Source organism: Canis lupus, chromosome 27 (assembly GCF_048164855.1).
Source record: "Canis lupus baileyi chromosome 27, mCanLup2.hap1, whole genome shotgun sequence".
NCBI classification, from domain to species: domain Eukaryota; kingdom Metazoa; phylum Chordata; class Mammalia; order Carnivora; family Canidae; genus Canis; species Canis lupus.
In genome coordinates, this window is record NC_132864.1 from 11,796,489 (window position 1) to 11,823,418 (window position 26,930).

A 26,930-nucleotide genomic window follows, 5' to 3' on the forward strand; every position below is an offset into this window, starting at 1 on the left:
GGGAGCCAGGACCCCCATGGCCCCATGGCCGGGCTCGGCTGGTCTAGGGGGCCGCAGGGCCTGGCGGGAATCTGGGCCCCCCTCTGGGGTCCTAGGGACTTGGCCAGGCCCACAGGATGGGGTTCTGGCGGGCACTGGGTGTGAGGGTGACTCGTGTGTGGGCAGCTACTATGACCACCTGAACTGGCTGCGGGGGAGATGTAAGCAGGGAGTGGTGGGGAGGTGCCTACTTTGGCCTTCCCCCACCCCCACCCAGTAGTTTTAGGCATTTCCCCACCTCTACTCTACACCCAACCTAGGCCATTGTGCTGGATTGAATAGTGCCCCCAAGTTCCCATTCCCCCAGAACTTTGGAATGGGACCTTATGTGGAGATAGGGTTGTTTCAGCTGCACCTGAGATGAGGTGCTGGGGTAGCGTAGGCCCCAAATCCAGCATGGTGGGTGTCATTTTTAAGCAGAGGAGCAGGCCATGTGAAGAGAGGCAGACATGGGAGTGTCATGTCTCTGAGCCCAGGAGTGCTGAGGATTGTGGGCTGGAAGACCCATAGAGTCTCCGGATGGAATCACCCGCTGACAACTGCGGAACTGTGAGTTCTGCAGAGCAGAGCTGGGTGCCTGGGCTTTGGGATGACACGGTGACCAGCCTCAGTTTCCCCATCCATAAAATGGGTGCACAGTCAGATGACTTGGCTCCAGAAGGTGCTGAGGGGTTGAGTCAGATCACGCATGAAGGAGCTTGCTGCCTTCTTTTTTTTTTATTTGCTGCCTTCTTTTGCTGAGGGCGCAGAGAAAGACCTCAACACGGGTTGGCACGCATGCTGCTGGTATTTGCGGTGTGGAAGTTCCCTTTGCCATCGTGCAGGAAGGCTGGGATATTGCAGCCAGACAACCCCAGGTGCCTGGGGGACTTAAAGCCTGTCTCCACAGGCAGGTGGCTTCTGGGTGCTACTTTGGCCTGAGATGGCACCTTTCCCACCCCCAGAAGGGAGCTCTGCAGGGGCCCAAACTAGGCCCAGGCAGTGTTTGGGGGGATTCATTTCTGCTATCTGGTGTGCGAGGAGAGACACTTGTAAACTCCAAGAAACGCAGGGCCTGAAAACACCTCCCTTGGGTAGAATTCGGTTGTTTGGTACTTCAGTTTCTACATCTATAAAATGGGGGCAGCTGCATCCCTGCCTCATTGGGGAGTGGGGTGGAGTAGGGTATTGGGTGCCTCTGACCACCTGCAGTAGATAGGTGTGCACGCCAGCCCCCCCCCCCCCCCCCCCCCCCCCGCCCCTGTGCCTGGTCTCTGGGTGGGATTGGGTTATAGCCGGCTGGGGAGCCCAGTGGGCTGCTCACCGAGCGCCTATTAAGTGGCAACTCACTTAAGCCCCACAGTGACTCCCACGTGGCCAGAACTGTTCCTTTCCCTGTTGCGTGGTGGGGAAACTAAGGCACTTGGTAGTAGTGTGAATGGCTTAGGGCACTCAGCTGGTAAGTGTCCTCCATGGTAGGCAGTTGTCACAGGTGGGGGCTGGCCTTTTCTTGGCTCTCTGTTTCCCTTGGACTGCGAGTCTGAGGGGGTGGCCTGGGTGTACCTGTATCCAGCCCTGAGCATCTCTGGCCATTCTTCCCCTAATCCAGCCTGTCTCCCTTGGGGTCACCCTTGCAGGCTCCTGGGCTGTGGCTGGCTCTGCCATGCAGGAAGCTGACCCTGCTGTCTAGGCTATAAATAGCAGCTGCAGCATAGTGGCGGCCAGGAAGCTGCATCTCAGGGCACCTGGGCTCTGGCTGCTGCCCCTTTGCTGCAGCGCCTCCCAGAACCGTCCTTCTTCCGGTGGGAGTGCCAAAGTGGAAGCATGTGTGCACCCCAGCATTGTGCTGCATGTTTGCTGTGTGACCTTTGTGTTCTCAATGCCCTCTCTGTGCCCCTGAGCCCCCAGCCATGTGTTTAGGACGCCTCTCTGCTTTCTGTGCTATAACACATGTTCCCAGGGTGTCTGGAGGGTGGCTGGGAGGTATGCAGGGCAGGGTGGGTTGTTTGTCTTTGAGAGGGGGTCAGATGGTTTTAGCTTTGGAGGTGGGGAGGTTAGTGGGAGGGGTAATCCAGGGAATCTGGGGAGGGGACATGGGACCTGTCTAGATGGGTGTGGGGGAACATGAAGAGGTGGAGCTGCCTGGAAGGTCCTGGACTGGGGATGACCATGGGGTGCACTGGGCATCTGAGACCCATCCCCACTACTCGGTTCCCGTGTGACTTTTGCATGGCTTCTTTGGGCCTCAGCATACTCCTCAGATTTCCTGGCAGGAAAGAGGCACACAAAGCTTTCAAGCAAGAAAGAGCCATTTCATTGTTCCCTCTGTCATCTTCTGTGTTTTCATGGTTAATATTGCTAATGTCCTTGTGTTGTTAGGGGGCAGGGCTCCTCTTGCCCCTCTCTGGACTGTCAGGTCCTTGGGGGCCCTCGCTCCTGCAATTTCCTGAGTGGCTTTGCTGCTGGGCACTTTGGTGGCCTCTGCTCCCCCAGTCCCTGCTGACTGCCCTGCCTGGTTTCTGGCAGATGCCAGCTGCGCAGTGAAGGCTAGGGCTTGATCCTTTGGACATTTCCCAAGCGCGAGCCTCATGCTGCAGGGCCGGCGTACCTTGCAAAGCCTTCCACCTTCATGGAGGTTACCTGTCTTGTCGGTGTACATATCGTCCATGGCCTAGAGTGCACGAACACGAAGTCTAGGTTTCATTAGGGTGGCTTCCCTGTTGGCAGTCTTGCTAGATTGTGGGATACAATCCCAGGGCGATTTGTGACTGGTCCAAAAAAAAGAAAGAAAGCTTGCCTAAGATTATTGATTGATGAGTTATCATCTTAGAGAGGGAAGTCTCTAGTGATAAGCCACAGGACTCTACCTGATTCACATTTTCATCAAAGGCTAGACTTGACACCTGTGGAGTATGTGTTTCCCGGGCAGGTGACGGAACTGGCCAGGCCTGCTCATGCTCTGTAGGAGAGGCAGTCATGTGGGCCTGGCAGCTGCCTTCTGGAGTTCAGGGTTTGGGGGGGAGGTGCGGCCATAGGAGCAGTTTCCTTGAAGCCTGTGGTCAGGAGAATAATGATCTCTCCCACAGTTGTCCATGTCCTAGTTCCCAGCAACCGTGAAGGTCTTGTCACCCGGCAAAGGGGAATTCAGGCGGTGGCTGGGATTAAGGCTGCTAATCAAGCCGACCTTGAGATGGGAAGCTACCCTGGATAATCCTGGTGGGCTCCAACTCTCCCCAAGGGTCCTTAGGAGGAGGAAGCAGGAGGTCAGAGCGGACGGAGCCTGAAAGATGCTATCCTGCTGGTTTTGAGGATGAAGGAAGGGGCACAGAGCCAGGGAATGCAGGCAGCCTCTGGAAGCCGGAAAGGGCCAGGATCGGATTCTCCTGGGGAGCCTCCAGAAGGAGCGCAGGCCTGCCGACACCTTGACTTGTAGCCCTGCTTTGGACTTGTGATCTCCAGAAATGCAATAATAAATTTTATACTGTTTTAAGTCACTAAGTGTGTGGTCATTTATTACAGCAGCCAGAGGAAACTCATACGTGGCCTGCATCTTTCCTGAGACCAGCAGCTGGGAGCAATGTGGTCATTTATTTATTTATTTAAAAAGATGGATTTGTTTATTTGAGAGAGAGAGAGGGATCGAGCAGGTGCGAGCAGGGGAGGGACAGAGAGAGAGGGAGCTTGATCCCATGACCCTGATACCATGACCTGACCCTGAGATCATGACCTGAGCTGAAATCATGTCAGACACTCAACCAACTGCACCACCCAGGTGCCCCACAATGTGGTCATTTAGATGCTGGTGTGTCCCTACTGCCAGTGACCTTGGAGTCAAGTGACTGCTCTGGGGTCTTGGCCTCAACCTAGAGCTGTGGGTAAGGGACTCTGAGCCAAGAGAGGGAACTATAAAGGGCTACTAGGGAAAAACTGACATACAAAACAAATCTGGAAGCAGGGAGGTGACCCTTTGGGAGCTTTGGAGAGGGAAAGAGGTAGTGTGAGGTAAGGATGTTGGTGTGTGTGTGTGTGTGTGTGTTTTCTTTTTTCTTAATTACTTCGAATCCAGTGTGGTACCTGGCCCCAGCGATGGCCAGAAAAATAACACATCCTCAGCCTATCCACCAACCTGTGATGAGCCATGGATGATTCTTCTGGGTGTGGTCTCCCAAGGGGCAGGTGTACCAGATTCTTGGAGCAGACAGGTGATGCCACACGCTGCTTCCTTCTTGGCTTTATTGAAAAGAGGGAAAAAAAAAATGGCCCACACCTCTGGCTCCGAAGGCCTCTGGGCCTGTGTCCAGAAACCTGAAGCCTGCAATTAAATGAAACTAGATCCGTAGGTGGGGAGAGCTTCTCCTGCCCAGAGAGGCTCCAGAGACTAGGCCCTGGGGACCTGCTGCTGATGGATGGACTGTGGGGGGTCTGGGGGCACAGAGAAGCTGCCTCAGGGAAAGGGGAGAGGGTGGGAATGTACCAGCCAGCCTCAGTCCAAGAGGCCAGGCTCAGGGCCACCACTAAGGTGGCTGCCTTTTATTAAAACAGAAAATTGCAGGTGACTTTCTGGTCACCCGAGTCCCTTCCCTGGAGGTCACCACTTCTCCACTAGATATGTGCTCTTCTAATCCACATTTTCATGCTTCACAAGCCTCTCTGTGGATCTCTGCATGGCTTGGGGCCCTGTCCCATCTCTGGGCTGAAGAATGCATGTGGCCATGTTTTTCTGTGTGCGATGCTCTGCAGTTTGCTGTTAAGGGGAGCCATAGGACTTGGCCAGTTTTGTAGGTCAAAAGTGCTCGAATATCGACAGCTTTTATATAATTCAAGCTAGTAATTTCCTGTCCGTGCTTAGACAGCCGGCGGAGCGGAGTAGCTACAAGCAGGGATTTGATGGTGCGTGGGCTCCCACCCCATGTGAAACAAGGATCGAAATACTTACTACCTACGTTCCAGATGTGTTTTGAGGATTAGAAGTGTAACATACAAGGCATTTAAAACCACGTAGCTATAGTCATTATTATTATTCTTATATTTTTTAAAAAAATTATGATTTTGCAGTGTGTTGGTGGAGTTTGAGCTAGTTGATGGATTTTAACTTGTGTACAGATTATATTTTGTCATGGGGATGCATGACATGTGATTGGTGTATTCCATGGAGATGCCACTTGAGTTGATTGCAGTGTTTGGACCTTCTCTGAGCACCTCAGGGTGCTCATGTGCGTCCTGTCTCCTCCACATATTCTTGGGACTGGAATCTTTGGCTTGTGGCTTTTCCAGACATTGCCAGCTGGTGCTGCCCAGGGGCTACACTGGCTGACTCTCTCTGTTTTGGGGTGTGGGATCTCCCTACGGCCAAGCCCTTGGGTGGGGCATGTGGTTTGATAGCTGTCTTACAAAAAAAAAGACTGTTGGTTTTTAGAAGCAGAACAAACATGTTCTCTGTAAGTTGGAAAATTAAGAAACAAAAAGCCTGCACATAAAAAAATCCAGCTACATTCCCGCACCCCAGAGAGGGAGCATTGGCATCTTGGTGTATGTGGGTTTTGATGAAAGGGATCAGCTCTGATCTCTGCTGCCCTGAAGTGACCATGGGGCAAGGGAGCAGTGAAATATGGGGATTCTGCGGCCTCCACTCGAGACCCAGCAGGCGAGAATACTCAGGGATCGGGAGGGATTTGGTGGCTTGGAGTAGGACTTTGCATCAGCTGGATCCGGGACCCACCTCTGCCTTACAGTAGCTGTGTGACATGCATGGCTCATGGAACCTCAAAGACCCACAACTTTGTTTCCTTGCAGTGTTTTTGTGCATCCCCGTACACAGTAGGTACACAATTGATGCTTGAAGGAATGCAGTATAGTAGGGTCTCTCAGCCTAGGCACTACTGACATTTGGGTGAGATAATTCTGATCTAGCGGCTGTCCTGTGCATTCAAGGGTATTGAGCAGCATCCCTGGTCTCTGCCCACCCGGTAGATGGTCCCCCCCCCCCCACCCAATGTGATAACCAGAAAGGACTTCAGGACACTCGCTGCCCAATGTCCTTGGGGGCTGGGGTTGGTGGGCACAGTTGCCACTCCAGGACCCTTGTGGTACATGATAGGACCTCAGAGAGGACTGTCTGGAAGACAGAGAAGCCCAGGACAGTTTTCCATGGAGTCTCTGCCCAGTGTGTAGGTTTTCTTCATTCAGATGCTTTAAGCACCTACTGTGTGCTGGGAGCTGTCCTAGGTGCTGCTAGGATTCGTCTGGGAACGAGGCAGGCAGGTGGTCTCTCTTGTTTCCTGGGCATAGCTGGACACTGTGCACTAACCATGGCTTGGCCTTGGGATATGGTGGTGACTTAAGGCCTATTCCTGCCTTAGTCTCCCCTCTCTATGACATGGGGCAAAGGTTGTCCTGAGGGTTGCAGGTGACCCTTTGAAGAACTCTGTTACCTTGGGCTGGCTGTTTCCTTTCTGGGCCTTGGTTTCCCCATCTGGAGAGTGGTGTTTGTGGTAGCACCTACCTCCTGGGCTGCCTTGGGGATTTGTGAGTTCTTTGCTCAGGCACATAGCACACAGTAGGTACCTTGTGACGGCGGGCAGATGATGTGTGCAGAGACTCTGAAGGCCAGTGTGCAGGCATCTGCCCTTGGGTTATCACAGCCTGCTGGGTGGGGGCGGGGCGTGCTGGTGGAATGCCCCCCGGCATCCTCTCTGTGCCTGGCCATGCGAGTGGGGGTCTTGGCGGGAGGGAGAGTCCAGCTGCCCTCCTCCCCAGGCCTGTAAGGAGCCGGCTCAGTGGAGATCCCTAAGGCGATTAAGTGGGTTCATTTGATCCTGAACGTGAACTTGAGCAGGCGGCTTATCTCCTGGAGATGAAAGCCAGGCAAGCGATGAGCCACCTGGCCCAGGCAGGGAGTGTGGGATTTTATCCTCCACTCTTTGCCCAGCTGAGGCCTGTGCTGGGGGCGTTTGCCCTACCTGCCCCCGGCCCCTTCGGCTGCATGTTCAGGCTGTGTGCTTTTGATGTTTGTCTGATACTGGCGGGCACATGCCACAGTAATTCATTTGACCCTTTCAATCTCATGAACTAGCAACCATCATCACTTTCTCTGTGTTATAGGCAAATAGTTAAGGCTCAGAGAGGTCAGCTGACTTTTCCAGGGTCACACAGCATCTTGACACCCCCAACGATATTTGCCGCATATATGGGCAACAACCCCTTTTATTCCTGGGTACTGAGATTCCTGCTTCATACACTCTGACTTTACACAGGGTTAACAACAACAAGAAAAATCAGTGTAATGCCCCCATTGTAGTATAAAGGGAAATGTAAGGAAGGAGCTGCAGGCTCCCACTCAAATGAGTAAGTGCAGATTTGAGAGAAGTGAGTGCAGAAGGGTTTTTGTTCTGGAAATACATGAAAGTGACTTAAAGAAAAGAAAAAAAGCAAGTGTTTGAATTGGTTCTGGCAGGTTTTTATAATGGCCAGGTCATTTGAAAATTGTGTGGGGAGGATGACTTTCACGGCGTGGGCCTGTTTTCCCGGGCTGAGTGCCCAGCGCACGACAGCCATCATCATCTGCGTGTGTTTCTGGCATGTTCCAGGTGGGGACACCGCCTCTGAGACCCTCGCTGATCTAACCACGTGGAAACGGTAATAGTGACAGCTGTCACATGACCACTTGTCCAGAAGCCTTCCTGGTAACGATGGATAACATGTGCTGGGAGTGGGACCGCTGCCTCGGAGACCCCTGTCCGCTTTTCTTTTCTTTTTTTTTTTTTATATTTTATTTATTTATTCATGAGAGACATAGAGAGAGAGGTAGAGACATAGGCAGAAGAAGAGGCAGGCTCCTCTAGTGGAGCGCCATGTGGGACTCGATCCCGGGACTCCAGGATCACGCCCTGAGCTGAAGGCAGAAGCTCAACCGCTGAGCCACCTGGGCATTGCCCCGTGTCCGCCTTTCAGTTGGTGATAACAAAAGCAGTGATGGCAGACCCCGCCTCCTTTGTCCCCTTCTGGCTCGGATTTCTGCAGTGGCTTCTTGCTGGCCCCTGAGTCCACTCTTGTCCTTGCGGTGCTGCAGCCAGAGGGAAGCTGTCTGAGGGAGGAGGTGCCTCAGGGTCCGGCTCTCCAGGCCCTGCCACCGCCTCCTCGGGGAAGAAAGCCAGAGGCCCTGAGGCCTGGGCGGCTCCTGCTACCTTCACACTTCTTTCCACCTGGGCATTTGCACTTGCTGTTCCCCACCTGGCATGCTGCCTCCTTGCTGTCATTAATGTCAGCTCTGATGTCACCCTCAGGAGGGCCACCCATCACTATCGTTGCTCCCCACATACCGTCTGCAGTTGCTGTGTGAAGCTCCTCAGTGGATTTATATTCCCTCATGTCTTGATGGCCTTCCCATGTCAGAGGTCACCTCCTAGGCAGCAGGAGCTACGTTTGTCTGTCTTGTCCGCGGTGGGGCCCTCGGGGTCTGGAATGGTGCCGGGACATAGGGGCTCATTCTGTGTTGTTGAGTCCCTTCGCAGGGCTGGCTGGGTCCCTTCGCAGTGAGATGGGGCCTGGCTGGGCCAGGTCTCTGTGGGCCTGGCCCAGGGGAAGGGGAGGCTGGACACAGGGCCCTTGTCCCTCAGTGGCTTCCAGCCTGTCTGGAACTGGCCAGACCCGTGCCTGCTGCTTCCTGCCCAGGGAGAGAGGCTCTTAGGGAGTCAGGGTGCAGATGGGGTCAGCGGGGTGGGGTTGCTTCCAGGGTTCATTTGGTAACATCTGAAGATACTTATGGTTGTCACAAGGCGGGGTAGAGGGCAGGGGGCAGGGAGTGCCCCAGGCCTAGTGTGCTGGGGCCAGAGATGCTGTAAACACCCTATAGGGCAAGAGCAGCTCCCGCAGGGAAGAATGATCCAGCCCAAGTGTCAGAGTGCAAGGACCTGGCATCAGGCCTCGGATGCTCAGCATCTGGGCTGTGCTCAGAGCAGGGAGGACCGGGCAGACCTAGGTCCTCATTGCATGCTGTGTCTGCATATCTGTGACCCAGAGTGTGCCCCCGGGCAGGGTGTCTAGGCATCCCAGAGTTGCGTGTCAGGTCTGTTACCAGCACAGGCTGGCCATCAGCTGCCTTGGTGATGGGTCTCCCACATCTGCAGGGTTCCCACAGCCTGGCTGCTGGAGCCTCTCCTTTTCCCAGGGCTGAGAGCCAGCTGGGGGCCCTGCAAACACAGTTGTTGCTGTGGGAGGTCCCCCTGCAACCATCCCCTTCAGGGCCCCTTTTACAGATGGCAAGGCCAAGGCCCAGAGTGGGTTAGGCGTTGGCTCAGGGTTGCACAGCACCATAGGGGCTGGACTTAGGAGGCCTGATATTTGAGCAGGGAATGCCAGCTCTCCAGGTTCCATGGTCTCCTGCCTCTGTCTGTCTGGCTCCTCCCACTGACCAGATTCCACATCCCCTCCAGTCATTATGGCTATTTGTTTTATAATTTTTTTGTTTGTTTGTTTTATAATTTTACGAATTAAAAAAAATATTTCGTGTCTGTACCTGGTCATGTTGCATTTCTGTATTATTTATGATGTTTTTTTTTATTTTAAAAATATGTTATTGTTCTATTCATATAAGGAATACTATTCAGTCACAAATAGGATTGAAGTGGGGGATCCCTGGGTGGCGCAGCGGTTTGGCGCCTGCCTTTGGCCCAGGGCGCGATCCTGGAGACCCGGGATCGAATCCCACGTCGGGCTCCCGGTGCATGGAGCCTGCTTCTCTCTCTGCTCGCCCCTCTCTCTCTCTCTCTCTGTGACTATCATAAATTAAAAAAAAAAAAAAAAAGATTAAAAAAATAAATAAATAAAAAAAAAGGATTGAAGTGCTGGTACATTTATAATGTGGATGAACCTTGCAAACATGTGGAGTGAAAAAAGCCAGACAGAAGGCCACACCTATCAGATTCCGTTGAAATGAAGTGTCCAGAACAAGCAAACCTGTAGAGACAGGGGGCAGATAAGTGGTTGCTGGAGGGGGTGCTGGGGGTACGGAGGTGACTGCTCATGGGCAGTGGGGGCTCCTTCCCTTTCATGTCTGGGGAATGTTCTGGAACTAGATAGGGATTGTGGTTGCACAACACTGTGAATGTCATCGGTGCACCAAGTTGTTCACTTTATAATGGTAATTTTGTGTTATGTGAATTTTGCCTCAATAAAAAAACCAATCTGGGAACTGAAAAAAGATAGTATTTATTAAGCTTTTACTCCATGCTAGACACCGTATACATTTGCTTACTGAGTCAACCCCATGAGTGAGAGTTTCCATTTCACAGGCAAGGGGCAGGCACAGAGATGTTAAGCAGCATGCCCAGGGTCACACAGCTGGAAAGCAGAGGATCCGGGGCTGGATCCTCAGGTCCCCACGTCTGTGTTCCATGGCCTCCCCGTGGCCTGGAAAATGGTAGAAGTCTGTGCTTTGGTGGGGCTCCCCTGCCTGCCTGCCCTGCAGCCATGAACACCCCTGTTCGCCCCCTCCCCCACCCTCCCTTCAAAAGCAGGAACTTTCCAACACGGGGTCGGGTGCTGTGATTCAGTGTGGCTTGCTCTGGGGAGCATGGGGGGGCGCTGGGCTGTTTTCAGTTTCTGCTGAGTTTCTTGCTCTGACTCAGTGCTGCCCCTGGCCCCAGTGACCTGGGCTTCTGAACACCTGCTGAGCTGAGCTCTTGCTCATGTGAGCCATCAGAAGGAACCAGATTTGAGACCGTCACTTGCTGGCTTCTCTGGGCCTTGGCTTTCCTTTCTGTGTAGCGGGGGCATGGAAGGAGGTGTTTATTGATAGCTCTCACATCAATTAGTGGATGTGAGGGGCTGCACATGTCTGTGTGTGTGTGTCAGGCCCCTCTGTTCTCCAGGACGACCAGCTGCTGAGCCTGGTGGGTGAACGAATGGTGGCCACTGAAGCCTCCACCTCCCACCCATTGGGTCCTGCTGTAGAGGCTGGGATGGGAGCCTGTGCCCTGTGTCATCTCATCCTTGCCTGGCTCAAGGGGCTGAGTCTGGGTGTATCTGGTTCTGGGGGAGTTGATTGATGTCTGAATAGATTGGAGGCCGAGCTCCGGTCTCTGGGGAGGCAGGCTGGTTGACCTGAGCCCCCGACCTGATCTTGAACAGTGCTTCATGCTGGCCCACAGAGCAGCACCCAGCATCATCCTTGTTTTCTTTCTTTCTTTCTTTCTTTCTTTCTTTCTTTCTTTCTTTCTTTCTTTCTTTCTTTCTTTCTTTCTTTCTTTCTTTCTTTCTTTCTTTCTTTCTTTCTTTCTTTCCTTTCTTTCTTTCTTTTCTTTCTTTTCTTCTTTTTCTTTCTTTTCTTCTTTTTCTTTTTCTTTCTTTCTTTTTCTTTTCTTTTCTTTTCTTTTTTTTCTTTTCTATTCTTTTCTTTCTTTCTTAGATTTTATGTATTCATGAGAGACACACAGAGAGGCAGAGACATAGGCAGAGGGAGAAGCAGGCCATGCAGGGAGCCCAATGTAGGATTCGATCCCAGGACCCTGGGATCACGACCTGAGCCGAAGGCAGGCGCTCAACCACTGAGCCACCCAGGTGTCCCTCATCCCTGCTTTATTGATGGGCAGCTGGGATTGATGGGGAAACAGGTTTGCAGAAGCAAGGTGACTTCCTCAGGCTTTTCAGAATGGCTGGGCTGGGGTCTGAGCCTCAGCCAACCTTACTTTAGCTGTTCTGGTTATTATTGTTTTGTACTGGAGGAAACAGCTTCAGAGAAGTTCAGCCACGAGTTTGGGGTTGTCCAGCTAGAACCTGGGTTGAATCCAGGTGTCAGGCCAGGTCCTGGGCTTCAGGGGCTCTGGATACAGGCTCCCTTGCTGGGCTTTCCTGTTCTGTCTGTGCAGTGAGCACTGCCTGAGGGATTGTCTGGACCCTCCTGGTGCATAGGTCTCTGGGCTGGTGTCAGCATGCAAGCCAGTGGGGAGCATGCAGAGGGAGGCCAGGAGAGGGAGGGGGAAGGAGGGAGGGAGGGAAGGATGATGGAGGAAATGCGCAAGGACCCTGATCTCTCTCCGAACCAGGTCAGCAGGAACCATCCTGCCCGCCCTGGGTTTCTGGAGTCCCTGGAGCATCCCTTGGGCCTCGGGTGACAAATCTCTTTCACCGTCTCTTGACCTGGACAATTAATTGCTTCTGGCGATCGATGGCTCCACGGCACCCCTGCTCTCCCAGGCAGCCCCCAGCCTCGCCCTGCAGCCACTAATGGCCCAGACCCCACTCTGGGGGCGGGGAGCCTGGGCCGGAGGCAGGAAAGGCTCTGCAGTGTTTTCCTTCTGGCTGACCATCAGGATCCGGTGGCAGGCGGCCTCTTTGAGGGGAACCCAGCTGCTAATATCTTGGAGTGCTTGCTTTGTGCTCTCCGAGAGGCAGAGACTGAATTATCTTTACAGTGAGGGGGTCCCTGAAAGGCATCCAGATGCTTCTAGAAGTTTCCATTCCCTTCCATTCCTAGCGCACCACTCCCAGAGGGCCTGCTCTCTTGTCTCCTGCCCCCCAGGGGGCTTCTGGGCAGGGGTATCTAGCAGAGGTCATGTTGTATGGTTATATGGATGCCTGGATGCAGATCTCAGCTGTGGGAGGCCTGAGCGAGTTTTCTGACCTCTGCCTCATTGCCCCCATCTATAAAATGGGGAGGGCTGTAGCTTGGTTATAAGTATTAGCCATTTAATAAGCACAAAGGGCAGAGCCGTGTGCCTGGCAGGGGAGCTCCAGGTCTCTGTGGGCTGTCATTGCCGGTGGTGGACAGATGGATGGACAGATGGCTTCTCCATGCTGGCGCCTCCATGGGCCTGGAGGGAAGCCCCTGGTCCTCCCGGCCTGGTCAGCACCGGCCTGCCTTGGCCTGTGCTTGGCGGGGAGCCAGGCTGCCGAAGCCTCGAGCTGGGCCCCGCCTGCCCCCTTCCCTCCGATAGCCCAGCTCCTTCCTGGCGTCTGATTTTTCCTGGCGGTAGCTGTCCTTGAAGATGGCCCCACGCCCTGAGTGAGGAGATGGGCAGGAGGCTTCAGAGAAGCATGTTTGGGGCTGTAGAGGGTGGAGGATGGGGCAGCTGAGCATATGCCCAGTTTCCAACCTCCCCACCCCTCAAAGGCTGTGCAAACTCGCAGGCTGCTGACCCTCTCTAGGCCTTAGTTTCTCTGTCTTTGAAACAAGGTCAGGATCTTGCCCCTTGCTGGGCTGTGAAGGTGGCCCGGAGCCTGGCAGTGGGTGCCTGCTGAGGGGGTGTTACCATGAGGATGACTGTGTGATTGTTTGCCTGTCCACTTCCGTCCACAGCCCCTGGCCTTGCTGTGGCTGCCACTGTCCTGGCAAGTGGTAGGGGATCGGGCCGAGAGGGCTCCATCTGGCTGGCATGTGCCACCCGCCTCCTGCCCCCCAGCACCTGCCAGCTGCTGCAGTCCAGTGGGGAATCAGAGACCTGGCCAGCTCTCGGTGATTGCCTCTCTGCAGCTTCCAGGAGAGCCGGCGCAGGCCGGCATGCCTCAGCTGTCACTTGAGAAGGAAAATAAAATGTCCCAGTGGCTTCTAAATGGAAGGGCTGCAGAGCCTGCCTCCCGCTCCAGCTGTCTGGGCTGCTGGCCACCACGGTGATGGGGATGGCCCGCCCCTTGCCCCTGTTTATCTGATGTGAAGAGATATGCCTGGTGGCCCTAGAGGCTCCCCCAGGTCTTCCTCTGCTTCCTTCCATCCCCAAATGCCTCAGGGCCCTGGCCTGCTTCCAGCCTGGTGCCTGGGTCAAATGGTGCCTGAAGTCCCCAAATCCAATTGGCAGGGACCACTTCTGGAGGTCATTCTTGCCTCTTTTGGGCCAGTACCCGGATCTGGGGTCTCCTCGGTTCAGCTTGTGGCTTCTGGAGAGCTGTCTGGCTCGGCTAATGCTGCTGGCTATTGGGACCATTGGGAGGCTTGCATGGGTATCATGTCGCTTTGCTCGAAGGGGCAGGCACCACAGTGGTCCCCAGGCTTTGGGTGATTTTGTAGAACTTGCCCTGTGCCTGCTGAAGGGGGTTTGTCATGGGCAGAGGGTGCTACAGGCAGAGAAGCTCCTCTCCAAGGGCCAGTACTGGAGGTCCTGCCCTGGAGCAGCAGAGCTGGGCAGGGGGACCCGGGCAGGGGGCAATGCCTGGGGGCAGGGGTGCTGCGGGTGTGCCGTGGCACCTGCTCCTTGTGAGGTCCCAGTCTGTGCCTCTGCACTGACAGTGGAGTGCAGTGAGGGCACCCGCCCTCAGCAGGGACCCCTGACGATATGGGCAGTTGGCCCTGAGATCCCTTCTTGGAGCCTCACTCTGTCCCGAAGAGGGGCGGTAACAGTTCCAGAGAGAGGCTGCAGGAAAGATTGGGCTGGATCAGCGCTGCCTGGCCCGGGGTCTGACCTAACGCAGGCAGAGGTTGCTCCCTGACTGTGACATTCCTGACACTCAGCCCCCAAGTGGGGGTTAAGACTACCAGGGCTCCCATCCTGACTTCACTCTCTGGCCCAACCTCCCTGGGTCTCAGTTTTCTCATCCGTAAAGTGGGAATGGTAGAGAACCTGTTTGAAGGCTTGTTGGAGTTTAGTAAGGAAAGGCTCAGCCTGGGGCTGCCACTGAGTAGTCAGTTAGGACCACTATTGTTATTAGTTGTTGGTTTTGTGGCTGCAGCCAGACTGGATGTGGCTGAGTGTGTAGGAGTGAGGGCTGCCTTGAGGAAGGGGGACATTGGGCTGGTACACACGGGTGGGATTCTGGGGGGTGTGGGAGGTGTGTGGTGGTGGTGGGGGCTTATCTGTCGGGGGAGGAGATTGGTGGAAGACAGCAGGCAGGTCCGGGGCCCCACTGTGTGCCTGGCCCCATGATGCACCCACTGCATGCCGGGTATTGTGTTGGGTGTGTTGTGAGCTGGTTGGGCCAGGCCCTCTCTCAGCCCTGCTGTCAGCTGCACCGCATGGTGTTGGCTTTGCTGTGCATTGGCCCTCCCCTGTACCCCACCTCTTCTATTCTGAGTCTCACCATGCTGGTCCTACTCTGCATCTGGCCTCAGGTAGACACTTGTAGCCAGCGTGAGGGATGAGTCTGGTCCTTTCCTGGGGGACTCAGGTCTGCAGGGGGTGGCCAGACAGAGCCTTTGGGTGAGGTGGCATTGAGGCTAGAACATGCCTGGACCATCCAGAAAGACTTACTTGTGGGGGTGGCGGGGGGTGGGGAGAAGGGGAGAGAGCGTGACAGAGCTGGGCTTTGAGGGATGTGAGGGAGTTCTCTGGAGCGGTCACTTGCTGTCAGTCTGCCTCACTGTGAAATGAGCATATTAGGGAGGAATTTGCTGGGGTCCTTGGAGAGTCTCCCCCCTTGGAGAGTCAAGAAAGCTCCCAGCTCTAGCCCTTGTTCTTTAAGCCTCTCGCTGAGCCCCTTGGGACAGGTGACCCTCCCGAGCCAAATTTCTTCCTGGAGAGCAGCTTCTTGGAGTGTGGCTCAGGTCCCCAGGAGGATGACATGTTGAAAGTGCTTGTTGTGGCAGTAGGTTTGTCGAGCACCTGTGCCATGCTGGGTGCTGTTCTGTACTGGCTCCTTCACGGGGCACTGTACCTTATGGGGAGTGGGGGCCCCTGTTGCCACGCCTCAGGTTACAGATGGGGAGCTAGAGGCACGGGGAGATGAGGTGACTCGGGTGCCCCATTGCAGAAGTGGCTTGAGCGGGGACTGGAACCTGGGCTACCTCCGGCCCCACCTTGCCTGTTGTCTGCAGGCAAGACCAGGGGGTGCCCCATCAACACCTGCTCTCTTTCCTTATACCTCAAAAATGTGCCTCCTGGGGGCCCTGCCTGCATGCTGTGCCGTGACCACCCAGAGCCCCCAGCTGTTGCATTCATGACTGCATCCTTGCTCAGGGGCTTTGTCAAGCCTGTGGACTGACTGAAGGGTGATGGTGTCCTGGTCGAAGCAGAGCAGCTGCCCTGAAGTTTGAATTCTGGCGAGCTCTGTCCTCCTGGCTCTGTGGCCTTGGACTGGTGACTGCCTGTCTTTGAGTGGGACGAATGGACACGTTGGGCCGGCTTCCTGGAGGAGGAAAAGGTGATGCTTGTGCTTGTCCTGGGAGGGCAGAGGAGGAGGATGAGGGTGCATTTGGCAGAGGCCTGAGGGAGCTTGTGTTGGGGCTGGGGAGCTGAGTCTCAGCCCATGGGCCCTGGGGGCCAATGAAATACTTGAGCTAGAGTGGCTGTGGGCTTAGGAGAAGGAGCCCTCCTCGGATCTGCTTTGCCGGGGAACAAATTGGGTCAGCCCCTGGGAGAAGAGGAGGACAGGAGGGGGCTAGAATTAAGCATTTGTGGCCGAGCCAGGCCAGGACTGCCCCTGGGGAGCAAAGGAGGAAGGGTGCCTGGTCCCCCCACGTGCTCAGTGAGTGGAGCCTGCACCGAGTGCATGAGCGTGAGGTGCCCATGAGCATGGACCAGGGAGAGAGCGTGTGAAGGGAAGAGGCACGGGCCAGTGGTGGAGTGGCTGAGGGTGTGCACGGGTGTGAACAAGTGTGTGAGTGTGAGTGCCAGCATGACGGAGATGGTGGGTGAGGGATGTGGAACCTGGTTGGGCTGTGGCAGCTGCTCCCTGGCCCGTGGGGCACAGGGGTCAGTGTTGCCCCCTCTCACAGAGGACCCTGGGCAGAGGGAGGTCCTGGGGGTACAGCTCCATGCAGAGAGGTGTGAGCCACGGCCATACTGGGGGAGCTCCAGCAAGTGCCTCCCCTGCTGCCCTGCCTTGTGTTCTGGCTCCCATCACCCAAAGAGCGTGTACCTGGGTTCGAATCCCAGCTCCTTCACTTTCTGGCTGTGTGACCTTGGGCGAATTGCCTCGACTCTCTGAGCCTCAGCTGCCTGGGCTGGAAAACAGGTCCCGGTGGTCATGAGGGTTCCACGAGGTGCCTCGTGAGAAGCAGTTGGAACACAGACAGGGCCTAGGTGGCTGTATTTCTCTTCTTCCTACCCTGTCTAGAGCTGACCAGGGCTCTCTGACCATGGCCAAGCTGACAAGCCGAGCTCCCTCCCTGCCTGCCCTGTGGATTCTGCTTGCAGGGTGCTCCATCCCATGCACTTCTCCCGCCTCCCCTGGTGACCCACCTAGGCCGGTGCAAGAGCTTCCTCTTGGCCATCGGCTTCTACCCACTGCCCCCACCCATTCTGCGCTGCACAGCTGGAATGCACGCTCCAGATCCTAGCGGGAGCTTGTGCCTTCTGGGCAAGCAAACCCTCACAGGGGTCCCACTGATCCGGGAACAGAGCTGGTGTCTGTGGGGCTCTTTATCACCTTCCCTATCTCCCTGAGCTCACATGCTCCATCTGCTCCAGCTGTGGCTCCAGCTGCAGCCCCGGGGGTTCCTCCCCAACTCCGAGCTTTGTCCCCTGTCTCTGCTCCCACCTGTCCCCCAGTCCTCATGTCCTCGCCTGGAAAGACCGGGGAATTCTTTAGTTGGGAACTGCGCTCTGGACTTGTGTGTGGCTCAGTCATTGCTGGGAGATGCCCGATCTCCCGGTGGGCCATGTGACCCTGGGGTGGGCCGGGCTGGTCCTCACCCCATGCTGCCAGGTACTCGGGCCTGGGGGTTGCAGGAAGAACTGGCTGCAGTTGGGGGAAGGTATATGCAAAGAAGATGGGGTCTGAGCCCTGAGCTATGGTCTGGGGAGAGCGCCCGCTGGGCCTGACCCTGCCTGGCCCTTTACGGGGCTTTTGGGAGCCCAGTTCTGGACTATGGAGTCATGCCTGGGCACTCCCTGTTCCAGCTGTCCTGCGGGGGCCTGTCTCTGGGGCTGCTGCAGATGGCAGGACCAAGTGCCAAGCTTAGGGGCATCGTAATGAAAAAAACTTAACAAAAAAACATGGGGGTGGAAAGAAAGGGGGTGTGTCTCCCTTGAGCCACCTTCAGCTGCTCCTTTTTTAGGGATCTGAAGGGGCTGCCAGGGCAGACGGGCAGCCAGCCCCCGGGTAGGGGTAATGGTAGAGCCTGGCGGCAAAAGAATGCTTGCGGTATGCTCTGGCTCTGCGAGCACTTTGCATCCACTCTGAGGCCAGGGACTTTAGCAGCCTTCCCAGGAACCTGGATGTTGAGGTGTTCGCGCATGAGCGGGCTGTGGAGACATTGTGGGGAGCGGGCCTGTTTTCTGGTTGGGAAGATTGAATTCAGAGAGTGCTGGGGGGCTTGCTAAAAGGTCACATCTGTTAGTTGGACTAGAGCCAGGTTTCTGGACTCTCTGCCCAGTGCTCTGCCTGCGTACTATTTCTTTACAATTTTTTATTCCCGTGTGAAAGCTAACACGGTAACACAAAAACATGGGTGCAGGTTAATGAATAATTATCAAGCAGACACCACATAGCCCCCCTGCTTTTGCCCCAGTGGTGACCAGCATCCTAGCTTTTTTTTTTTTTAAATTTTACTTATTTATTCATGAGAGACACAGAGCATGAGAGAGACAGAGAGAGAGAGAGAGAGAGAGAGAGAGAGGGAGAGAGGCAGACACAGGCCAAGGGAGAAGCAGGCTCCATGTAGGGAACCCGACGTGGGACTTGATCCTGGGTCTCTAGGATCACACCCTGGGCTGAAGGCAGCGCTAAACCGCTGGGCCACTGGAGCTGCCCAGCATCCTAGCTTTTTGTGGGACTCTCCTTTATTCTGTCTGGCGTGACCACCTCTGTGGGCCTCTGTACGTGTGAAAGTTGGGTTTTGCCTTTCCCGGAATCGTGTAGGTTGAACGATGGTGTGTGCAGCCGCGTGCAGCCCTTTGAGCCTGGCGTCTGCTCGGCACGTTAGCCTGAGTTCCTTCCATCTGGTTGTGTGCACCCGTACGTTGTTGCATGTTACCGGGGAGGAGCAGTGTTCTGGGGTACGCCTGTTGGTGGACAGCTGGATTGTTTGCAGATTTGGGGGGATTACGAATAAAGCCCTAACAGACGTTTGCGCAGAGTCTTTATGAGGCGTGGTGGTTTCATTTCTCCCATGTAACTGCCCAGGGGTAGGATTGCTGGGTCCCTGATCACCAGACACTTGGTGTCTGTCTGGCTTTCATCTTAACCATCCCGGTCAGTGTGTAGTTAGCGGACCCTGGGGGTTTTAACTTAAATTTTCCTGATGGCTAGTGACCTCCAACAGTTTTTCATGTGCTCACGGGCCATTCGTATATCAACTTTTGTGAAGTGCTCTCAAGTCTTTTGTCTGCTTTTCTCTTGGGTTGACTGGCTCTTTCTTGTTTCTTTGTGGTATTCCTTTATATATTCTGGACACTGGTTTTCATTGGACTGTTTCTGACTTTGAATGGTGATGTGGAAATTCATGAGTGAGAATAGCAGGTGTGCTCTTTCAGGTATCCCTCACTGGTGCCTAGGGTCCTCTTGAGAAGTTTGTGGGGCACGTAGTTCACAGTGACACTGTGATCTGGGCTCCTAGCTCCTCGGTGGCCCTCCTCGTTGTAACCACACAGCCCGGTTTGGAATCCCAGCTCTGTGACTTCCTGGCAGTGGGACTGGGGGCCACGAGACTTTGATTCTCTGAGGCTCTGTGTCCCTGTCTGTCACCTCTGGTAGCACTGCCTGCCTCACAGGGTGGTGGCAGGGAAGTGCGTGGCCTCCCACGTGCGGCGTACCAGGCACAGACCGGTGGGCCGCACTGTTGCTGCCCACATGTTGATGTGGCTGTGCCATACATAGCTCATGTGTGGAGGCTGCTGACTTTTTACTAACAAGACTCGTATTTTCTCCTGCAGGTCTCCCGGGCTCTTTGAGGACTCGGAGTTGCTTGGAGGCTGATTCTGGTAGGTTCACAGCTGTCCCCACTCATTGCCTCCAGCAGACTCATGTGGCTGGGACCTTCTCGTGGGTGGGATCAGGAATTTCTGGGGAAGCAGAGATTCCTCCTGGTGGATGTGGTTGGCGGCCCAGTGTGACCTTGTGGGGTGGGATCTGGCACCGTAGTTGCCCAGGGTGGGGAATGGTTGGGGCACTTGGGGTCCCCTGGGGACGGGTTATGATGCCTGAGAGAAGGGGCAGTTCCTGACAGTGTAGATGTGGGATGGTGGGTTTTCTCTGTCTCTGGGGTTCATGGGCACATTGCTGTTGTGCTCTGAGGGTCGCTGCAGGCTTGGGAATGGACGGGCCTGTGGAAAGGCCCTGGTGTTGGGGTGGCAGGTATTGGAGGACGTCCTCGGGCTAGACATCCGTGTGCCAACGTGGCCGCCATACCAGTGTTCCAAGCCCCAGCACTGCCACTTTGATGCTGGGCACCCAGGGCAGGTCACTTCATCTCTCTAGGCCTCCATTTCTCCACCTGTCAAGTAGGGGCGCCATCCGTACCACCTCATAGCATGGCAGTGATGGTTAAATGAGCTGATACAGGACAGAGCCTGGCATGGTGTGGGTGCTCCAGAAGCTTGTACCGCGGCTAGTGCTTTCCAGGTGTCGCCCATTTTGTGGGTCTCACAGTAATGCTCCCAAACGGGCTGCTTTCCGCATTTTACAAACCAGGAAACGAGGCACAGATGGGTCACCTGTCCCATATCTCAGCTAGAAGCTAAGAGCTGGGGCTTGAACCCTTTGTCGACCCTCCCAGGGAACCTGGCATATTCTTCCAACATGCTCATTTGGCAGCAAGCAGAGTAAGGCCCATAATGGGTAGGCCTGTGCCCACTGCCCGCATCTCCACCTGGTACATTGGATGGCTGGGGCTCTCCACCAGGGGGGTGGGGTAGGGGTCATACGGGCACTGGCGGGGTTTGGAAACCTCAGCGGGGAGGGAAGGCAGTCCAGGAGTGGGTCACGCGTGGTGGACAAAAGCTTGGAGCCAGGAATTCGGACATTGGTCTGGCTGGCACACAGTGTCGTTTATATCACATTGATTTTTAACTAGGAGAGGCATGGTGCTCCTGGGCAGGGACTCTGGAGTCTGGCTGTCTGCGTGCCAATCTCTCTTGGCCACTTATTATCTCTGTGACCCTAGCCATGGCTCTCTGTCACCCTGTGCCTCAGTTTTCCTACCTATGAAGTGGGGATATACCCAAATCTCTTCTCCCACAACCCCACAGGACTAATGATGAGTGGATTGTTGCTAAGATTTCTGTGTTTTTGTAATTTTTTTTTAAGCAGCTGGGAGACCTGTAGTGGAGGGAGCTACATCCACGGCCCCCTCTCCCCATGCCTGATCCCCATCCCTGGAGTCATGGGGCTTGGCTGGGGGAGGACAGACTACTGACCCAGGCCTGGCAACACCAAGGCCATGTCCTGGGAGACCCTGGTGGGCAAGCCAAGGATGCTCTATTCTCCTGCCTAAGAGTTGAAAGATTTGGAGAACTAGTGGAGGATGCCTCCCAGAGGGGCTGTGGGGAGGGGGTCCTGGGTCACAAGGTGAGCACCCAGCCCCAGCCCATGCCCTGGAGGAAGGGGTGGTCAGTGAGGGTGGCCTCATAAGTGGCAGCTAGGCCCCTTCCTGGCTCCATGGTTCCGTGACACTGAGTACAAGTCAGCGTGGTGGGGCGTGCATTTCTGTGAGCATGTGGTGCTTAGCAGGTAGTAAGTGCTTGTTCACTGCTCCCTGGGTCGTTCTTTACCTCTTACTGACAGAGCTGTTCCTCTGGGAGTGAAGAGGGGATGTCAGCCTGGCCTGGCCCCAAGGAGGGTTTGAGGGGGGCTGAGCCACTGGCAGAGCCCCAGCCTGACCAGCAGCTTCCATGGCAGGGCTGAGATCAAGCACTTTGTGCTTCTCTGGGTTTCTTTTTTTTTTTTTTTTTTTAAAGTTTAATTTTTATTTATGATAGTCACAGAGAGAGAGAGAGAGGCACAGAGACACAGGCAGAGGGAGAAGCAGGCTCCATGCACCGGGAGCCCGATGTGGGACTCGATCCCGGGTCTCCAGGATCGCACCCTGGGCCAAAGGCAGGCGCCAAACCGCTGCGCCACCCAGGGATCCCGCTTCTCTGGGTTTCAAAGCACCTCTCACCTTTGCCCCCTCTCCCCCCATCAAAGCCATACTGGGTGCAGGTGGGGACCTGGGAGGAATAGCCAGGGTTGCCTGTGCATCCCCATTCTGCATAGGGGTAAACTGAGGCTGAGAAGCAAGCAGAGGGTGTTCCAGCCCTTGTCCCTGACTGACACCCAGCCTGAAGCTGATGTCCTGGCTTCCCTGGTGGTTCTGCAGTGGGTAGGCCTCCCACAGACCTGGGCATGAATCCACTCCCAAGCCTCAGTTTTCTCATCTGCCAGATGGGTGTCCTACAGGGCTGTTGAGGGGATTGCTGGCCCCATAACAGGGCTCAGCACGTTCTGGCTCAGGCCTGGCTGCTGTTGAGAGGTTTTCCTCCTCTTCAGAAGACGTTCACTCACGAGAGTGATTATTTCTAAAGCACCTACTGTGTGCCAGGTGCTGTTTCAGGTGGTGGAGATGGAGCTGTGTGTTGGGTGGATGAGCACTCCGTCCTCCCTGGATGAGCAGGTAGTAAGCACGTTACATACACACAGTGTGTCCTGTGGTGGTGGGGGGGGGGCGCAGGTGTGAAGAGCCAGCAGGAAAGGGGTTTTTTGGAAGGGCGTGTGTGGCTGGGGGTTGCAGTTTCTAATGGCTGGTAGACAGGGTAGTCCTACTTGAGAAGGTGGCATTGGAGCAGAGACCTGCAGGAGGGGAGGAAGGGAGCATGCAGGTCTCTGGAGGAAGGGTGTCCCGGGCAGAGGGAACATCTCATGGAAGGGCTCTGAGGCTGTGTGGAATGGGGTTCTTGGTTTGCAGGAGACTTGTGAAGTGGGGGGGTCTTCTTGGGGCAGGGGTCTCTCCCTTGCCGCCCACCCCCTGGGAGGCTAGAGGGATAAACAGGCTTGTAGGTTGCCTGTTTCCTGAGCCAGGCCCTCCCCTGGGCCCCAAGCAGTGAGTCTCATCATGGAGGTGGAGAGATGTGGGCATCACTGGAGGTATCCCCCAAAGGTGATGAGTCTAGCCAGGTTTGGGTGCTTCTGAGGTTGAAGGGAGACAGCCTTGCCCCCGGGGGCTAAGGGGCAGGGGAGGTCCCCTTCCTCCTCCTCCTCTGCCTCCTGGGCCTCCATCAATCTGCCTTACTGGCCTAATGGGGAACCTTCCTCCTATGGCTGAGTTATCTGCTTGTCATGCCGTAGCCCACCCGAGGACGATAAAAGGGCTTTTTGTCTGCAAGCACTTAGCTTCCTCCTCTGGGGCGATCCATCATGCCTGAGGAGGGAGGGAGGCAGACAGATGGGGGAGGGGGCAGAGGGGGTCCCAGGAGCCCCCCCCTGCAGGATCCAAGTGGCTCCTCGGCCTAGAGACTTGGCCTGTCTGGGGACAGGCAGGGATAGCTGGGAGGGGGCCACGGAAGGGCATGGAGGCAGAGCGACAAATGGAGACAGGGATGCCGTGTGGACCCTTGCCCCACAACTCCGTGTTGGCAGCTTGGGGGCCTTTCTGAGACCCTCACCTGGGGTGGTCTAGGGGGGTCAGAGCTGGGGGGTGGGGGAGTGGGCATTTCTGAAATAAGAGGTAGCCCACGAGATGGGTGGAGGCCAAGGAGGACCTGTGTCCGAGATGGTAATATAACAGCTGCAGCAAACATCGCGGCTCTCACGTCGCCTGAGACCCCCCCTTCTAAGCACCTCATGGGATTATCTCATTTAATCCTGAGAGCCACCCCATGAAATGGGGACCGTTGTTGTCCTGTTCTATAGGTGAGGAAATCAAGGCTCAAGCAAGGTGTTGGGAGGTCCCCAAGCATGAAAGCCGCAGAGGGAGGGTTTGAACTTGGGGAGCCCGGCTCTGGAATCTTTGTGCTGGTGCATGTCACTGGAGGAGGTGGCATTTGGTTTGCGTGCCCCTGAGCCAGGTGTAGGGGTTGACCCTGGTGGCCGGGGGAGGGGGCCTTTCGGCATCCTAGGTGGAGGAGCTGTAGGATCCCTGGTGCAGTGAGTGGGTGGGGCTTGCCAGGTAGCTCATGGTGGTGTAGAGATTGGGTGGGGGGGGGGGGGGTATGGGTGGAGGCTGAAAGCAGATGAGGGACTGGGGTAGCCAGGCTTTCTGGGTACCCTGGGGAGGAAGATCTGGACCCAGCAACCTGCAGGCAGACAAGTGTCCAGGTGTGTATGTTGGGAGGCTGGGCGGAAGGTTGGAGGGGGCTCAGCCGTGCATGATCACACCTCTTGGAACTCCTGTTGGTCCCACTTGGGCGGTGGGTCCACTAGCTTTGTCCCTGGCTGGCCGGGGTCCCTGTCCCTCCACTGGGTGGAGGAAGTGATGTCTGGGGGTTCTCTGCCTTGGGCTAGCTGTCCTTCCTCCTTTCCTTCCTTCCCCCTCTTCCCCACCCCCTTCACTCCATTCCTCTCCATCTCTCCCTCCCCTTCCTCCCTCCATAACCCCCTCCTACTTTCCTCCCCTTCCCACAACCCCCCTCCTTTTCCCCACAGGCCACCCTCAAATGACAGCAATTAATGGTGCCTCTGATGGCGGGCTGGGAGGATGAGGCTGACAGTTGAGCGTGTCTGCCTGTGGCTGGCCCTCTAATCGGGCCCCGGGGACGCCCCCTCCTGCCATGGCTCCCAGGCGCCGCCTGCCCGCTCCATCACTCACACGGTAGCAGGGAGCAGGGGCCGCCCTTGGCGGGCAGTCGCGTGTGAGCTGGTGAGGAAGCTACCCCCCCACCCAGTCCCTGTCATCCTTTTATTATTATCTTTTTTCTTTTCTAAATGGGGGGCTCTGGGGTGACCCTTGTCCTACCCCAGTTAATGTGCATGTGATGGCCAGGCCACCGACATGCCCTCCTCCCCCGGGACATCCTCTCTGCTGGCCAGCTCCTGTCCCCAAATGACCTCTTGGGTACTGTGCCGCCCTCAGGGCCAGCCCCTTCCCACAGGGCCCCCCTTCTTTTGTGTCTGCTCTCTTGGGTGGAGTCGAGGAGCCTTGTCCTGTTCTGGACGCTGGGCATCAGTTAAATGCTGCAACCCTGGCAGCCAGGAGCCTTCAGTGGTGGGGGTCACTACCCAGACCTGGCGTCTTAGCTGGTTGTGGGTCTTGTGTGTGTTGTGGGGTGGGGGCAAGAACCCTGGCCGGTCCTGTCCACACTGGGCCTGGCGCTTGCTCATTCATCATTTTGCAGCAGCAATAATGAGGCCCCTGCTGTATGCCACAGCCTGCAGCTGGTGCTTTTCACCTCGGTTCATTTTATTCTACAATAACTCTCTGAGGAGAGTGCTATTTATAATGCTGCTTTTGTAGAGGGGGAGCCTGACAGGCAAGAGGCAAAGTGATTTGCCCTAAATGACCCAGCAAGGAAGGGATAAATCTGGGATGCAACCGTGACCTTCCTTGTTCAGGGCTCATAATTCAGGGCCATGAGGGCAACTTGGATGTACAGTGAGGGAAACAGCAGACCTGACTGGGAAGTGGGGAAGGAGCGCTGGGGGCACCTAAGTGGGGTTAGTGGTGTTGATTTATACATGTGTCTTTCTCTGTTGTGGTTAACAAAAATCAGCCTTATTGAGACATGATTAACCTGGAGTATAAGACACACCCATTTTAAGGCTTCACTTCTGTTAAGTCCAGACGACTGAAAACACTCACATAACAACCACAACAATCAAGATATGGAGTGTTTCCATCTACCCCAACAGAATCCCCATTCCCCCCACCAGAAGCACCCACTGATCTGCCACCGCAGAAGCTCTAGAATCTTCTAGATTTTTCAGAATAAAATGATAAAGAATGCATTTTTTAGTGTGTTTTGCTTCTTTCTGCATGTTTCTGAGATTCATCTGTGTCTTGGGACGTACCAGTAAGTCCTTTTTTATTGCTGAGTAATAATAGCCCACATGTGAATGTGCTGCAGCTCATTTATCCCTTCATGAGTTATGGGCATAGAGGTTGTTTCCAGTTTGGGACTCTTGGGAATAAAGCTAGCAAGTCTTTATGCCTTCAACTGCTTTTTCTTCCCTTACTGCATTGGTAGAGACCCAGGGCTATGCTGGGTGGCAGCAGTTGGGTGTTTAGGGTTAGCTAGCTGTGGGAGTTGCTCTCTACACTCCCATTTTACAGATGAGTAAACTGAGGGCTCTGAGCAGTTAGGTGACTTATCTGAAGTGTGCTGCGAGAGTTGAGTGCTCTTTTTCCCCCTTGGAGCTGGGGCGTACCAGGCCCATGTGTTGCACTAAGGCCTTTGCTGGTCCAGAGGGTCGAGCCGGGAATTGATGGCTAGGCGGGACAAGAACCACCCCCTCTTCCCCAAGGGTTTCCTCTGCTGCTGAGTGAGGGTGTGGTAGAGGTACCTTGCCTTCCGGGTCAGGCACTGTCTGCTGGCACTGCTGAGCGTGAACGGCAGGCCTTGCGTGATCCCGTTGTCTTGGGCAAAGTCACGCAGGCATTCCGGGAGTTATTTTTGGGGCAAGGCAGGAGCATGACATACGAGAGCCCAGGAATGGGGATGAGGACAAAGAGGGGAGCCTTCTCCTCCTCCTCCCTCACCTGAGGGGTGTTAGCTAAGATGACTTTTCGGGGAAGGAGGCCCGTAAATTAAATAAGCAATCCCGTAAATAAATAAGTAATGAAGTTAGTGGGGTGCCTAATTACATCAAATTCATAATTATGGATGGATGCCTGCCCGATAATTGTACTTGTTTTTAATCTTTGGCTCCAACACGCGTCTCTTTCCATCTGACAGTAATCCCTGCCCCAGCTGGAGGGAGGAGGGAGGCACTGCCTTGCAGGGCTCCCATTGAGCCTGGTGATGGGCCCCCCCTGGTGCCAGGGATCCAGGCAGACTTGTCTTCATCTTGCAGTCAGGTTTAAAAACCTATGCAAGTTTTGTAATCGCTGTAAATGACAGTAATAATAACACAGTTTGTAATAGTAATCCTGTTGCACTTTACATGTTATAATTTAATCTTCCAAAACCCTCTGTAAA

The 26,930-nt window shown here is 55.2% G+C and overlaps 1 protein-coding gene across 2 annotated transcripts in view; it reads left to right on the top strand.

Annotated features, from left to right (window-relative positions):
- Positions 1-26,930, top strand: part of NCOR2 (nuclear receptor corepressor 2) — a 211,475-nt gene that overhangs the window by 9,560 nt on the left and 174,985 nt on the right. For both annotated transcript variants that reach the window (XM_072802173.1, XM_072802172.1), the window contains exon 2: positions 19,758-19,805. The gene's annotated coding sequence lies outside the window, so the exon portion shown is untranslated. The remainder of the gene's footprint in view (positions 1-19,757; positions 19,806-26,930) is intronic.